Raw genomic sequence first — 12,742 nt, forward strand, 5'->3', positions numbered from 1 at the left:
TTGAATATTTTTCATCTATCATTTATCCTGAGCATTTCCCAGGAGTCAGGCTCTAATCTGCTTCTAAGCTGCTTGAACCTGCTTGACTCACTCTGTGCTCCGTGAACTATTTCCTTATTCCTCTTCTGCTATCTTTTACACTTAATTTTTATTTCTTACTCAGAGAAGTTTCACGATCTTATCTGCTTCCTCAACTCATATTTTCAGTCTTCAAAGGGCTTAAGGAGGTAGAAAATATTCAAATAGAAATCAAGGCCATGCATAGTTTTCAAAGACTTCATGCAAGGGTTAGGCCTGACTTGATTAGAAATTTTAAGTACGGACAAAAATCAAGAGTCAGTAAGAAATTCGATGCAGGAAGTCAGAAGAAGAGCAGAAGCATGGGGGAGAACTCTACTTCATTCACTTAGGGAAACTAGTTAGTTTTAGCCAGTCCAAATTTTGCTTTATGCACTTGCCCTCTACTCTCACATTCTTGCTTTTGTCATCACTCCTTAATGGTAAAGCAGATAGAACCCAACATCAATTTATCGGTCAGGCTGCATTAGGAGACAACTTTTTAGCTCTGATTTCCTAAGTTCCACTTCCAGAGGTGTGTCTTAATAGCTGCTGGAGTTGATGCTGTGAATATATAATAATTTTATTTATTTAAAGTTTTTTTTTTAGCTGACTTAGTGATCATCCAGACTAGTAAATTAATTGCTACACTTAAAATGGCTTAAGTTAATTACATGATCTAACATCTAAAAACACATTCTGAAGAAGAAAACATATTTTCCAGGAAGGAATAAGTAACAATGAAAGATTAAAATTTTGAAAGGAAGGGCCAAAGGGAGGAGCCATGATGAGGGCATTTGGAAATAATAAATTTACCATACAGGGAAAGGATACCTACAGGATAAGGGAAAGTAAAATTTAGGATGTAGAAGTTGTTCCAAAGGAAAGGGACTAGGAGAGTAGCAAATAAAAATTCTCATATTTGCTGTTTGGTTTAGGTTCTTCCTGGAAAATACAAACGTTTGCATATGCTGGAATATCATCTCGTCACCACTGTTTAAAATGCTAGAGGTAAAGGGAGTGAACCAAGGGGATGGGGGACCAAGAGGGAGACTTGCTTAGAACTTGTCTGTTGCTTGTGCTGTGTGATGCCCACAAATCTGAAGAAAGTGAAGCATTTTCTCTGATTAACCATGCATATTTCTGAAAAGATTAGTAGTTCTCCTTAGTTCTTGGTTCAAGTTCCTTGGTTTAGGGGAATTATATCCTTCTAAGTTTTAACCTCAGGTATTCTCTTTAAGAAATGTTTTTGTTTCATTGATATCCAATAGCGTTCATCACATATTCGTGTATAACAACTACCTTTTGCGTGTGTGAATGACTGAATAAATGATTGGATGTAAAGCTAGCTCGTTCTGAGGAAGAAAAGAAGGAAAAAAGAGTTTTACTCTCCCATTAAGTTCTCTAGAGTTCTTTGAATGGTCAAGACCAGATTTCTTATGTCATGTCTTGATGTACTATTTGAATCATAAATTAAATAAAATACCTAATTTTTTCCCGTAAGTCTTTTGCACATATCAAGATTTTTTTTCCATTTTATAAAACATTAATAACAATAGTCATATTAGTTACAGCTCATAATTGTACATTACTGCAATTCAACTATTTGCAAGAGCCAAAAACCCATCTCTTACTTTGGCCATGCCACCTGCAGAGATTTCTTTGTGATAGAATGCTTGTAGAAGGTTCCATTCTCTCCTCCATATATCTCCTAGAGGAACTAAGGCCAAACTTTGTGAAATAATGTCCTTGCAGGATACTGACCATTTCTAAGAAATTTAAAACAGAAACTTTCTCCATAATGGAACTTCCCAACTGAGTTCTGCTTAACCACAGTTTGGCTACATCCTCTACTGAGAAGTCAGTCATACTTCCAGAAAGATTTTTGTTTTCAGAAAACACCTTGCTTGTTATTACACATTTGACTCCATTCATTTTAGCCATGATAAATCATTTACTCTTTGGGTAGGCCCAGTAATAACATCAGGAATCACTGCTGTGAAATCTAGAATATAAAATAATCTAGCTACCTGGTAAGAAAAACTTTAGGGTATGTACATGAATGTGAATATTAAATAATTCTTACAAATTCAAGTCTTTTGAATAGTATGTATTATATGCACAGATAAAAGAAGACAATGACAAGAGGCAGAAGCAAAATTCAATTCTATTCATAAATCAATATGCATATCTAAAGCAAATTTTATTTCTCCCTTAATTTGCTCTGCTTAATTTTGTGTTGTCTATATTTCTGATTCTACACCAAAAATAATTACAACATTGAGGTAGTAAGGTATTATATTTGGAGTAATGGCCTCCTCAATTCCAAATAACTTGTACGCACCAAAGAGGTAATTTTCCTCTTAAAGTAGACTTTACGGGAGACAGTCCTGCTAACTACATATCCCAAACAATTTATGATATATAGGTTAAAATGCCATTATGACTGATCAACGACTTACTATTTAAATGGTTAACCCATATGCCCTAACAGGTCATGTTTGTCAATGCAATAATACTAATCAAGCAAATTCCAACAACTCTGAGCAGCTTAGCTACCTTACTGTTGGAAGTCTAGTATTTAATATTGCTCTTTCTTAACATTTCCAGTACAGAATACAGATTCTTACACCTGTTTCTAAACAGGCCTGGTCATTCTGTGAGGGCATCAAGACTGATGAACCTTTATACTTGTTATACAATGCTTATGTTTCTGTGATTATGCTATAATTCATCTTGCCTAGCACCTCTTCTGGAATATTTGGGGTTATTTTACATTTTTTATGTTATAATTTGAGCCAAATGGCCATTAGAACAAATAACAATCATCTGGAATGAAGAAATTTGAGAAGGTCACTTTACTAATTTGTCCCTTCTTACCTGCCATGTGGTCTGATAGCACTCATTATCCTTCCTAGGCCCCCACTGAACCAAGTAGTCCTGCGTTGCCCATCACTTTCCTATTCTTTGCCTTGCCATCTGTTCTGCTTTGATGTGACTGTTACTAATCTTTGTGACCTAAGTGATGACACCATCAATTTAGAGATTCTAGGGCATCTGCATTCTTTTGCTGCTACCTTTTGACATTCTTCATCAAATTGACTGCTGATATCATGTTCATTTCCCCTCCGAATTCAAGACGCATACAATACATTGTCTCATATATATTTCCACTTGGACATTCAAGAGATATTTTAGAGATTATTTTAGAATCTTGATTTATTTCCCCTCAACAATCTTCTCCCAGAATATTTACTAAAGCAGTGAATGGTAACTATATCCTTCCCATCGCCTAGGTCACAAACTTTGAAGTCATCACTGTCTCTCCCTCACATAACTCACATCCAGCTGATCAATATATATTGGTATATCAAATCTCTGAAAATTATATACGATATGTCCATTTCTCACTTTTCCATAGCTGCTAAACTCATCCTAGCCACCAACACTCTTCATTTAGATTATTATAATATGTGCCTAGTTGATAACCCTATCTCAACACATCATTCAGGGTAAATCTGTAAAATTGTTAAAAGAAGATAATTTTATGACTCTTCTCAAAAACCATCACTATATATCTCACATCAAGAGCAGTAAAAGGTCACAGAGTCCAGTTTTTATGTGCTAACTGCTGGTTCCCAGGTGTGCTTTTACCTTTCTTTCACCTAATTCTTCTGTCGTTTTCAAGTCCCAGTGCACCAATTTCATAGTTTTATCTTCCTCACTCTTTAACTCTTTCTTTTGTAGTTCAGCATGCAGTAAAAAGACACCTCTCCAGGTGGTTTGCTGCTTAGGTTCCAACATTTCCCTATGCAGCCATCCATGTGGAACAGGAACGATGGACCTCCCAGGGTGCAGTGCCCCCTATCTCGCTGTCTACCACATTCAAGCAAGGGGCTTCTAGGTGACACTAGGGTTTTGAGTATAGCCATTCTGGAATCACACCACGAATTGCTTGTAAAAGCTGTGGCAGCCCTGGAGGGGGCTAAGTAGCCACTGTGACTATTACCAATCTGTTAAAAAGCAGGAGACCAAATTGTTTGTAAAGATGATGTGTATGGAGATACAAACATATTTCAGGCAGGTGACAACTGAATTTGGATTAAAGATTTCTTTGTTGATTGTTCCAAAACCAAATTGTTAGAGGCAGCTATTATGCCAGAAACAAAGCTTGTTTAGATGGAAACCCCCACACATCCTGGCCTGAAGATGACTGACAATGAAACCTGTGTACATACTGTCCTTAAACTTGGAGACATTATTTTGGTCATTGATAACCCATTTATGTCAACATATTTCCAATGGCCTTTAGCACTGAGAGCTGATATTTATATTCAACAACAAAAGACATGAACAACCAGATGTTACAATGGGCTTAATGTCACTTAATCCTCTGTTTCTTAAAAAATTCTCTTGGAGCATTTCCATCTCCTGTTGACTGTAACCTCTGCAATAAAGGCCTGAAGACTCTATAAGTCCATATGGAGAAGCATTTCGAAAATGGAATGGCAGTTGCTCAATTTCTGGAGTCAGATCCTTGGGGAAAAGGTTATTTATCCTGCGCTGCCCTTGGGCAAAGCATTGGTTCACAAGTCACCCAGAGATGATCACCTTTTATATCAAGGGTTCCTTCAACATACTGACACCGTCCTTAAGAACCTAAAGTTATTTATTCTGTCTGAGAGCTCAGGGGGAATATGAAAGTATTGCTGAGCTTTCAGCATTCATGACCCATGCATCAGTGCCTAAGAGTTAAGTCCTTGGAATAAGTGACACACTAATTCTACTCTCTGTAGACTTAGAGGATAAACAAGACCTACTAGACAATCTAGAACAAGTTTTAAAGGCAGCACACCCTCCAAATGCAAGTCGCAACTAGCATTCCATAACTGTATTAAAGTCTCTTCCAGAGAAGATCAACACTTCCACATAATTGAATGGACCATTAGTGAGTCTTTACAGAATTTTCAAGTGAAAAATTTAAGGCACCTCATTACCTTTCCCAGCTACAATCTTCTTGGGATCATCCCTCTTAAAATGTTTCCTCTTTCCCTTAATATAACTGACAAATTAATTCTGTTAAGATCTTTTTGCTAATTATGATATTCATTTGCTTCTGAAGGAGGTGATATTTGTGCTGCTATTGGGGATTGTGTTCCTTTTTTTCCAACCTTAAGATCTATGTTGATCATGTTAACAACATAATGGTAATTAATTTTTTATGTTTTCTGAGGAATTTAAGTGATTACATGAATTTTCTTAAATCAAGAGTGATTTTTATGTTGTTGAACGTAGCACTCAAAGCAATTGTTTACACTTAATTACCATAAGCCAAAAATCAAATATCTGAAAAGTCTATGAAATTCTACTGATTTAAGGTTGTACTTACTATTAAAAAAAAAAAATCTAATTACTAACATACACATACACACAAAAACTAGTAAAAATTAATGTCCCAATAGGGGTTTAGTTGATCTTACTTGATCAGACCTTATTTCTTACATCATCCCCACCACTCCCATCCTTTCCTGAGTTGTTTCTTCATCAAATTGACTGTTGTGCTTTACACATTCCAAGCAATGCACCACTTGGGGCCTTTACATTTACTTTTTATCTAACTCAAATATTTTTTCTCCATTACATTCATGTATCTTCATTACATTCATTCACATCTGCATTTGTGAAAAGACATCGACCAAATAAGACAAGATAGTGGAGTAGGAAAAACCTGGGCTTGCCTTTTGTCATGAAAAAAAAAAAAGTACATATAGAACATTTTCACCTCTAAGAATGACCTGAAAACTAACAGAAAAGATTTTCTGCAAGTACAGATAAAAAGAAAAAGCCACATTGAGATGGGTAGGAGTGTGGAGAAACAATCTGGCTGGGACCCACGCCCCAAGCATTGTGTTCAACAGACAGGAGGAATTTCACAACTTCAAAAGTCCTCCCTGAGGAGTGACGGGGCTCTGAGTTCCACCTTGAGGTCTTCAGCCATGTTGGAAACCTGCAGTGGGAAGATGAGCCCCCATAATGTTTAGCTTTGGAAACCAGCAGGGCTTATATCTGGGAGAACTAGAGGCACATACAAAGTCTCAAACACTCTAAATCCCAGAGCGGAGGTAGCATTTTCAAAAGCACATGGGTCACAAGCGAAGGAGATTCAGTGACTAATTTTAGGGCTTGGAAAAAGGAAGGGATCTGTTGAAACTTTCTCTAGTTACAAAGGAACTAGCAGGTGCTGTTTTGTGTGGGTTTTTTTTTTTTTTTTTTGGTTGGGGGTCATTCTCTTCTTAGTTGACTTGATGCTGGCAGGCACCAATTCCAATTTTTCTCATCTAACTTACATGCTGTTCGACCTGACCTATGTTCACCTGTGAATGCACCTAGCCTGTGCTCCTTCAAAGCATCCCCTTGTCCCACCAAGCCAGGCAGGCACCCATGGCCTGCAACAGAAATCCTTGAAAACTGCCCTTCACCTCACAATTCTTGGCACATGCCTTTTGCCAGCATTGACACACCCTCAAATTGGCTTCCACCATAGGGGCTGACCTAGCACATCAGAGTGCCTGGAAAAGCTGTAGCCAGGCCTTATAGTAAGATGCAATATGGGCCAGCACCATATATTAGCATCCCCACAGCAACTGTAGTCCAGTAACAACAGAAGTGCACACACAACCCACACAGTGGACCCTCCTTGAACACTTGGCTCCAGGGACCTTAGGGGGATTACACTACTGGGCTTCACAGGACACCTTCTATGCAAAGCTATTCTTTAAAAACCAGGAGAGGTACCTGGTTCTTATATACAGGAACAAACACAGAAAGTTAGGAAAAATAAGGAGGCAAAGGAAAATATTCCAAACAATACAACAAGACAAAACCTCAGAAAAAGAACCAAACAAAATGGCAATAAGCAATCTTCCAGATAGAGTTCAGAGTAATGTTCACAAAGATGCTGGCCAAACTCAGGAGAGAAATGAAGGAACACAATAAGAACTTCAGTAAAAATGGAGAAAGCATAAAAAAGAACCAATCAGTGCTGAAGAATACAATAACCTGAAGTGAATGATATACTTGAGGGAACCAAGTTAGTAAGTTAGATGATGTGGAAGAATGGGATAGTGATTTGGAAGAGAGGCTAGTAGAAATGACCCAATCAAATCAGGAAAAAGAAAAAAAAATGAGGATAGTTTAAGGAACTTCTAGAACAACATCAAGCATGCTAGGTAAAACTTGCATTATAAGAGACCTAGTAGGGAAAGAGAGAGAAATAAAGGGATAGAAAACCTATTGAAGAAATAATGCTGAAATCTTCTTTAACCTGGTAAAGGAAACAGACATACAGGTCTCAGAAGCACAGGCAGCACCAAGAAGATAAATCCAAAGGGACCCACACCAAAACATATTATAATTAAAGTGTTAAAAGTGAAAGAGAAAATTTTAAAAGTAGCAAGAGGAAAACAACTAGTTACATATAGAAGAATCCTCATAAGATAATCAGCCAACTTTTTAACAGAATCCTTACAGGCAAAAAACATGGCATGATATATTCAAAATACTGAATCGGAAAAACTTACAACCAAGAATAGTCTATCTGGCTAGGTTATCATTCAAAATTAAAGGAGAAATAGAGTTTCCCAGACAAGCAAAAGTTAAATCCTTTCATCACCAGTAAGCCAAACTCACAAGAAATGTTAAAGGGGCTTCTTTAAATGTAAAATAATTTAATTAGGTATATTAAAAATATGAAAGAAAAAGATCTGACTGTTAAGGTAAACATACAGTAAAGGTACTGGATCAATCACCTATAAAGCTAGTATACAAGGTTAAAAGAAAAAACTAGCAAAATTATACACAAACAAACCTACAATAATAAAAGGATATACAAAATTAAAGATATAAAATATGATATCAGAAAGTAAAATGTTGGACAGAATAAAAAGGTAGTGCTTTTTGAATATGGCCAAACTTAAGCAACTTAAAATAGATTGATAAATATGCAGGTTGTCTTATCAGAACTTCATGGTAACCAAAAACTGATAATATATATAATAAATAAAAAGGGATACAAATATAAATCTAAAGACAATCATCAAATCAAAAAGGTAGAGAGCAAGAATAGAAAGGAACAGAGAACAATAAAAACAAATGAAACAATTAACAAAATGGCAGTAAATATATACCTATCAATGATTACTTCAAATGTAAATAGTCTAAATACTAATATCAAAAAACAAAGGATGGCTGGATGGTTAAAATACAAGATACATGCACACACACACATGTACACACACACACACATACACACACACACATATATATATATATATATAAATTGATCAATCATCTAGATAAAAAATAAGGAAACACTGGTCTTAAATACTGTTAGACCAAATGAAACTAATAGATAGATTCAGAAAATTTCACACCCAAACAGCAGAATAGACATTCTTTTCAGGCATACATAAAAATTGTCTGCAGTAGATAACAAATAAGGCCACAAAACAAATTCCAATAAATTTAAGAAAACTGACAACATCTAAAGCATCTTTTCTGACCATAATTGTATGAGGTTACAAATAAACTACTTAAAAAAAAAACTGGAAAAAAACCCACAAACACATGGAAACTAAAGAACGTGACACCATACAACCAATGGATCATTAAAGAAATCCAAGCGGAAATTAAAAAAAAAAAAAGTGAAAAAATGAATATGGGGACAGAACAATCCAAAAATCTATCAGACACAACAAAGGTAGTTAACGAAGAAAATTTTTACCAATACAGGCCAAACTCAGGAAATAAGTGAACAAACAAACAAAAATCTAATTTTATACCCAAAGAAACTAGCAAAATAAAGACAAACCTAAAATCAGAAAAAGAAGAAAGTAATAAAGGTTAGAGAGTAAATAAATGAAATACAGACTGAACAAATAATTCAAAAGGTCAAGAAAACCAAGGATGGTTCTTTGAAAAGATAAGTAAAACCAATGAACTTTTAGCCACTGCCCTTTTTTCTTCAAAAGGAAAAGAGAGAGGGCTCAAATAAAGAAAATCAGAAATGATAAGTTACAAACTATACTATAAGAATATAATGGATCATAAGAGATTACTGCAAACAATTGTATAACAGGTTGAACAACCTAGAAAAAAAATTGACAAATTCCCAGAAACATACAACAATATATGACTGGATCATGAAGAAATAGAAAATTTGATAATGCTAATTACATAATGAAATTGGATCAGTGATTAAAAAAAAAAAACAAAACTCCCAAGTAATGAAAATACAGGTCCTGTTGACTTCACAGTTAAATTTTACTAAACGTTTAAGGAAATTTCAATATCAGTTATTCTCATACAATTCCAAAAAAATGAAGAGAAAGTAACATATCCCAAACTCATTTTACAAGGCAGCCATGTCCTTGATATCAAAACCCAACAGACACTACAAAAAGATAAAATTATAGGCCAATATCACTAATGAACAAAGAGGCAAAAATACTCAAAAATATTAGCAAATTGAATTTAATAATATGTAAAAGGATTATATACCATGAACAAATGATATTTATCCCAGGGATGTAAGGAAAGTTCAATATCTGCAAGTCAATGTTATATACAACATTAACAAAATGAAGGATAAAAATCATATAATTATGTCAATGGGTACAAAAATTTTTGACAAAATCCAACATTGATTTATGACAAAAACTGTCAACAAAGTGTGTGTAGAAGGAACATACTTCAACATAATAAAATCCATATATGACAAATGCACAGCTAACTTAGTGGTGAAAAACCGAAAACATTTCCTCTAAGATCAGCAACAAGACAATGATGACAAATAGCCGCTTTTAATCAACACAGTATTGGAACTCCTGGCCACAGCAAGCAGATAAAAAGAAATTCAAATTGGAAAGGAAGAAGTAAACTGTCACTGTACATGGAAAATCCTAAAAATGTCATCAGAAAACTATTAGAACTCATCAATGAATTTGGTAAATTATAAGATACAAAATTAATATATGTATAAATAAGTTGCATATTTATACCCTAATAATGATCTATCAGAAAGTAAAATTAAGGAAACAACCCCATTCATAAAGAATAAAATACCTAGTAATACACTGAACCAAAGAGCCAAAAGACCTATATTGAAAACTATGACACTGATGAAAGAAATTAAAGACAACACAAATAATTATGGATTGAAAGAATGAATACTGTTGAAATGTCCATACTGCTTAAAGTACTCTCCAGATTCAGTGCAATCCCAATCAAAATACTAATTTTTTTTCATAAAAATAAAACATGTAATCCTAAAATTTGTATATGACCACAAAAGATCTCAAATAGCCAAAGCAATCTTGAGGACAGATAATAAAGGTGAGAAACATCATGCTCCCCTGATTTTAAACTATACTACAAAACAATAGTAATCCAAACAGTATGGATTATTACAAAACCAAACACAAAGATCAATGGGACAGGATAGAGCCCAGAAATGAAATCACACGTACATGGTCAATGACTCTATAACAAAAAAGACAAGACTACACAACGTGGAAAAGATAGCCTCTTCAGCAAATGGTGTTGGCAGATCTGAACAGCTACATGAAAGAGAATGAAACTAAAATGTTTTCTTATAACATATGTAAAAATAAATTCAAAATGGGTTAAACAATTAAATGCAACATCTGAAACTATAATTTCCTAGAGGAAAACATAGGCAGATCTTTGCCATGGATCCTAGTATGACTTTTTGATATGCCTTCTCAGGCAAGGGGAACAAAAGCAAGAAACAAATAAACAAATGGTTTTTGCTATGCAAACTAAAAAGCTTTTGCTATGCAAAAATCAAAAGGAGGACATCAAAATGCTCTCATCTTAGCCTTCAATGAATCATTATTTTTTGCAATAGTAATATAAAAGATCTCTGATCACAGATCACCATAACAGATACAGTAATAAGGGAAATATTTGAAATATTTTGAGAATCATCAAAATGTAACACAGAGACATAAAGTGAGCAACTGCTATTGGAAAAACAATTCTGTTGGACTTGCTAGACAGAGGTTTGGCACAAACCCTCAATTTGTAAAAACAAACAAACAAACAACAAGAGAACAACAGAAAATCAGTGTCTTCAAAGCACAGTAAAGGAAAGCATAATAAAAAGAAGTATGTCGGTGATAAATACAGGAAATATTTTTACTCTATGTTTCTGGTTTGAATATTATTTCTTACTCATCAACATGGGTTTTTCTCTTCCATCCCTATTTTAACATTCATCTATTTGTTCTGGTGTTGATTTTCAAATGTTATATCTATTGCACAACATGGGCTTTTATAATAAACCCCTTTTTAAAAGGATGTGGACAACCATAAATTTCCCCATAAATGATTAAATAATATTAACCTAGGATTCCTTAGTATATTATCCAGAAAGATGAAGGAGTAACCTATCTCAATGGACAGAGGTGAATATACTATTTTGCTAGTGTCTGAAATTTGATATGTTCTCCATTGGTTGCCTACCGCTAAGCACAGGTAATAGCACATAGCATCTCTTTTCAATAAAGAGGTGAAGAACAAACCACAGAGCCTCTCATTGTTTGGGCTCTCCTGACTGCTAGAGATTAGCAGGTTAGATCAGTTCTCTGTTGTAGGCATGGTTGACTTCAATCATCACATTTGGCTTCAGTTAACTTTGAATTTCTGAACTAAGAAAAGAGTGAAAATAGATGAGAGAAAAAAAATCAGATTAATATTTAAAAGCAAACAAAAACAGGCCAGCATAGTGAATGAAAATGCCATGAAAAAGTCAAGGCTATGGCCTTCTCAGTGGTCACATATAGTTGTGAGAACTGGACCATAAAGAAGGCACAGAGCCAAAGAATCGATGACTTTGAACTATGGTGCTGGAAAAGACTGACAGGCCCTTGGACAGCAAAGAGATCAAACCAGTCAGTCATAAATGAAATCAACCCTGAATACTGATTGGAAGGACTGATGCTGAAGCTGAAGCTCCAGTATTTTGGTCAACTGATGTGAAGAGCCGAATCTTTGGAAAAGTCCCTGATGCTGGGAAAGATTGAGGGCAGAAATAGAATAGGGTGTCAGACGGATGAGATGGATGGATGGCATCACCAATGCAAAGGACATGAACTTGGGAAAACTTTGAGAGATGGTGAGTGATGGAGAGGCTAGGAGTGCTGCAATACATGGTGTCCCACAGAGTTGGATACAACAGAATGACTAAGGAGGCAGGTTAGGTGGTCTTGTATTCCCTTCTCTTGAAGAATTTTCCACAGTTTGTTGTGATCCACAGAGTCAAAGGCTTTGGCATAGTCAGTAAAGCAGAAGTATATGTTTTTCTGAAACTCTCTTGCTTTTTCCATGATCCAACAGATGTTGGCAATTTGATCTCTTGTCCCTCTGCTTTTTCTAAATCCAGCTTGAACATCTGGAAGTTCACAGTTCACATACTGTTGAAGCCTGGTTTGGAGAATTTTGAGGATTACTTTGCTAGCGTGTGAGTTGAGTGAAATTGTGTGGTAGCTTGAACATTCTTTGGCATTGCCTTTCTTTGGGATTGGAAAGAAAACTGACCTTTTCCAGTCCTGTGGAATTTTCCAAATTTCCTGGCATACTGAGTGCAGCACTTTTACAGCATCAT

At 35.3% G+C, this 12,742-nt stretch overlaps 1 protein-coding gene and 1 pseudogene across 20 annotated transcripts in view; one reads left to right on the forward strand and one right to left on the reverse strand.

Moving 5' to 3' along the window:
• The window catches only part of EDIL3 (EGF like and discoidin domains 3), a 1,139,470-nt gene that overhangs the window by 819,818 nt on the left and 306,910 nt on the right, over window positions 1–12,742 (reverse strand). For 16 of the 20 annotated variants that reach the window (XR_014057550.1, XR_014057552.1, XR_014057551.1 and 13 more), the window contains exon 1: window positions 2,938–3,057. The exons of the other annotated variants lie outside the window; for them this stretch is intronic. The gene's annotated coding sequence lies outside the window, so the exon portion shown is untranslated. Of the gene's footprint in view, window positions 1–2,937; window positions 3,058–12,742 lie in introns of those variants that run through there. 20 annotated transcript variants of the gene reach the window in all.
• LOC145511157 (cystathionine gamma-lyase-like) lies at window positions 3,811–4,936 on the forward strand (annotated as a pseudogene).

This window comes from Giraffa tippelskirchi, chromosome 6, assembly GCF_054371585.1.
Source record: "Giraffa tippelskirchi isolate mGirTip1 chromosome 6, T2T-mGirTip1v1.2.pri, whole genome shotgun sequence".
Classification (NCBI taxonomy): Eukaryota; Metazoa; Chordata; class Mammalia; order Artiodactyla; family Giraffidae; genus Giraffa; species Giraffa tippelskirchi.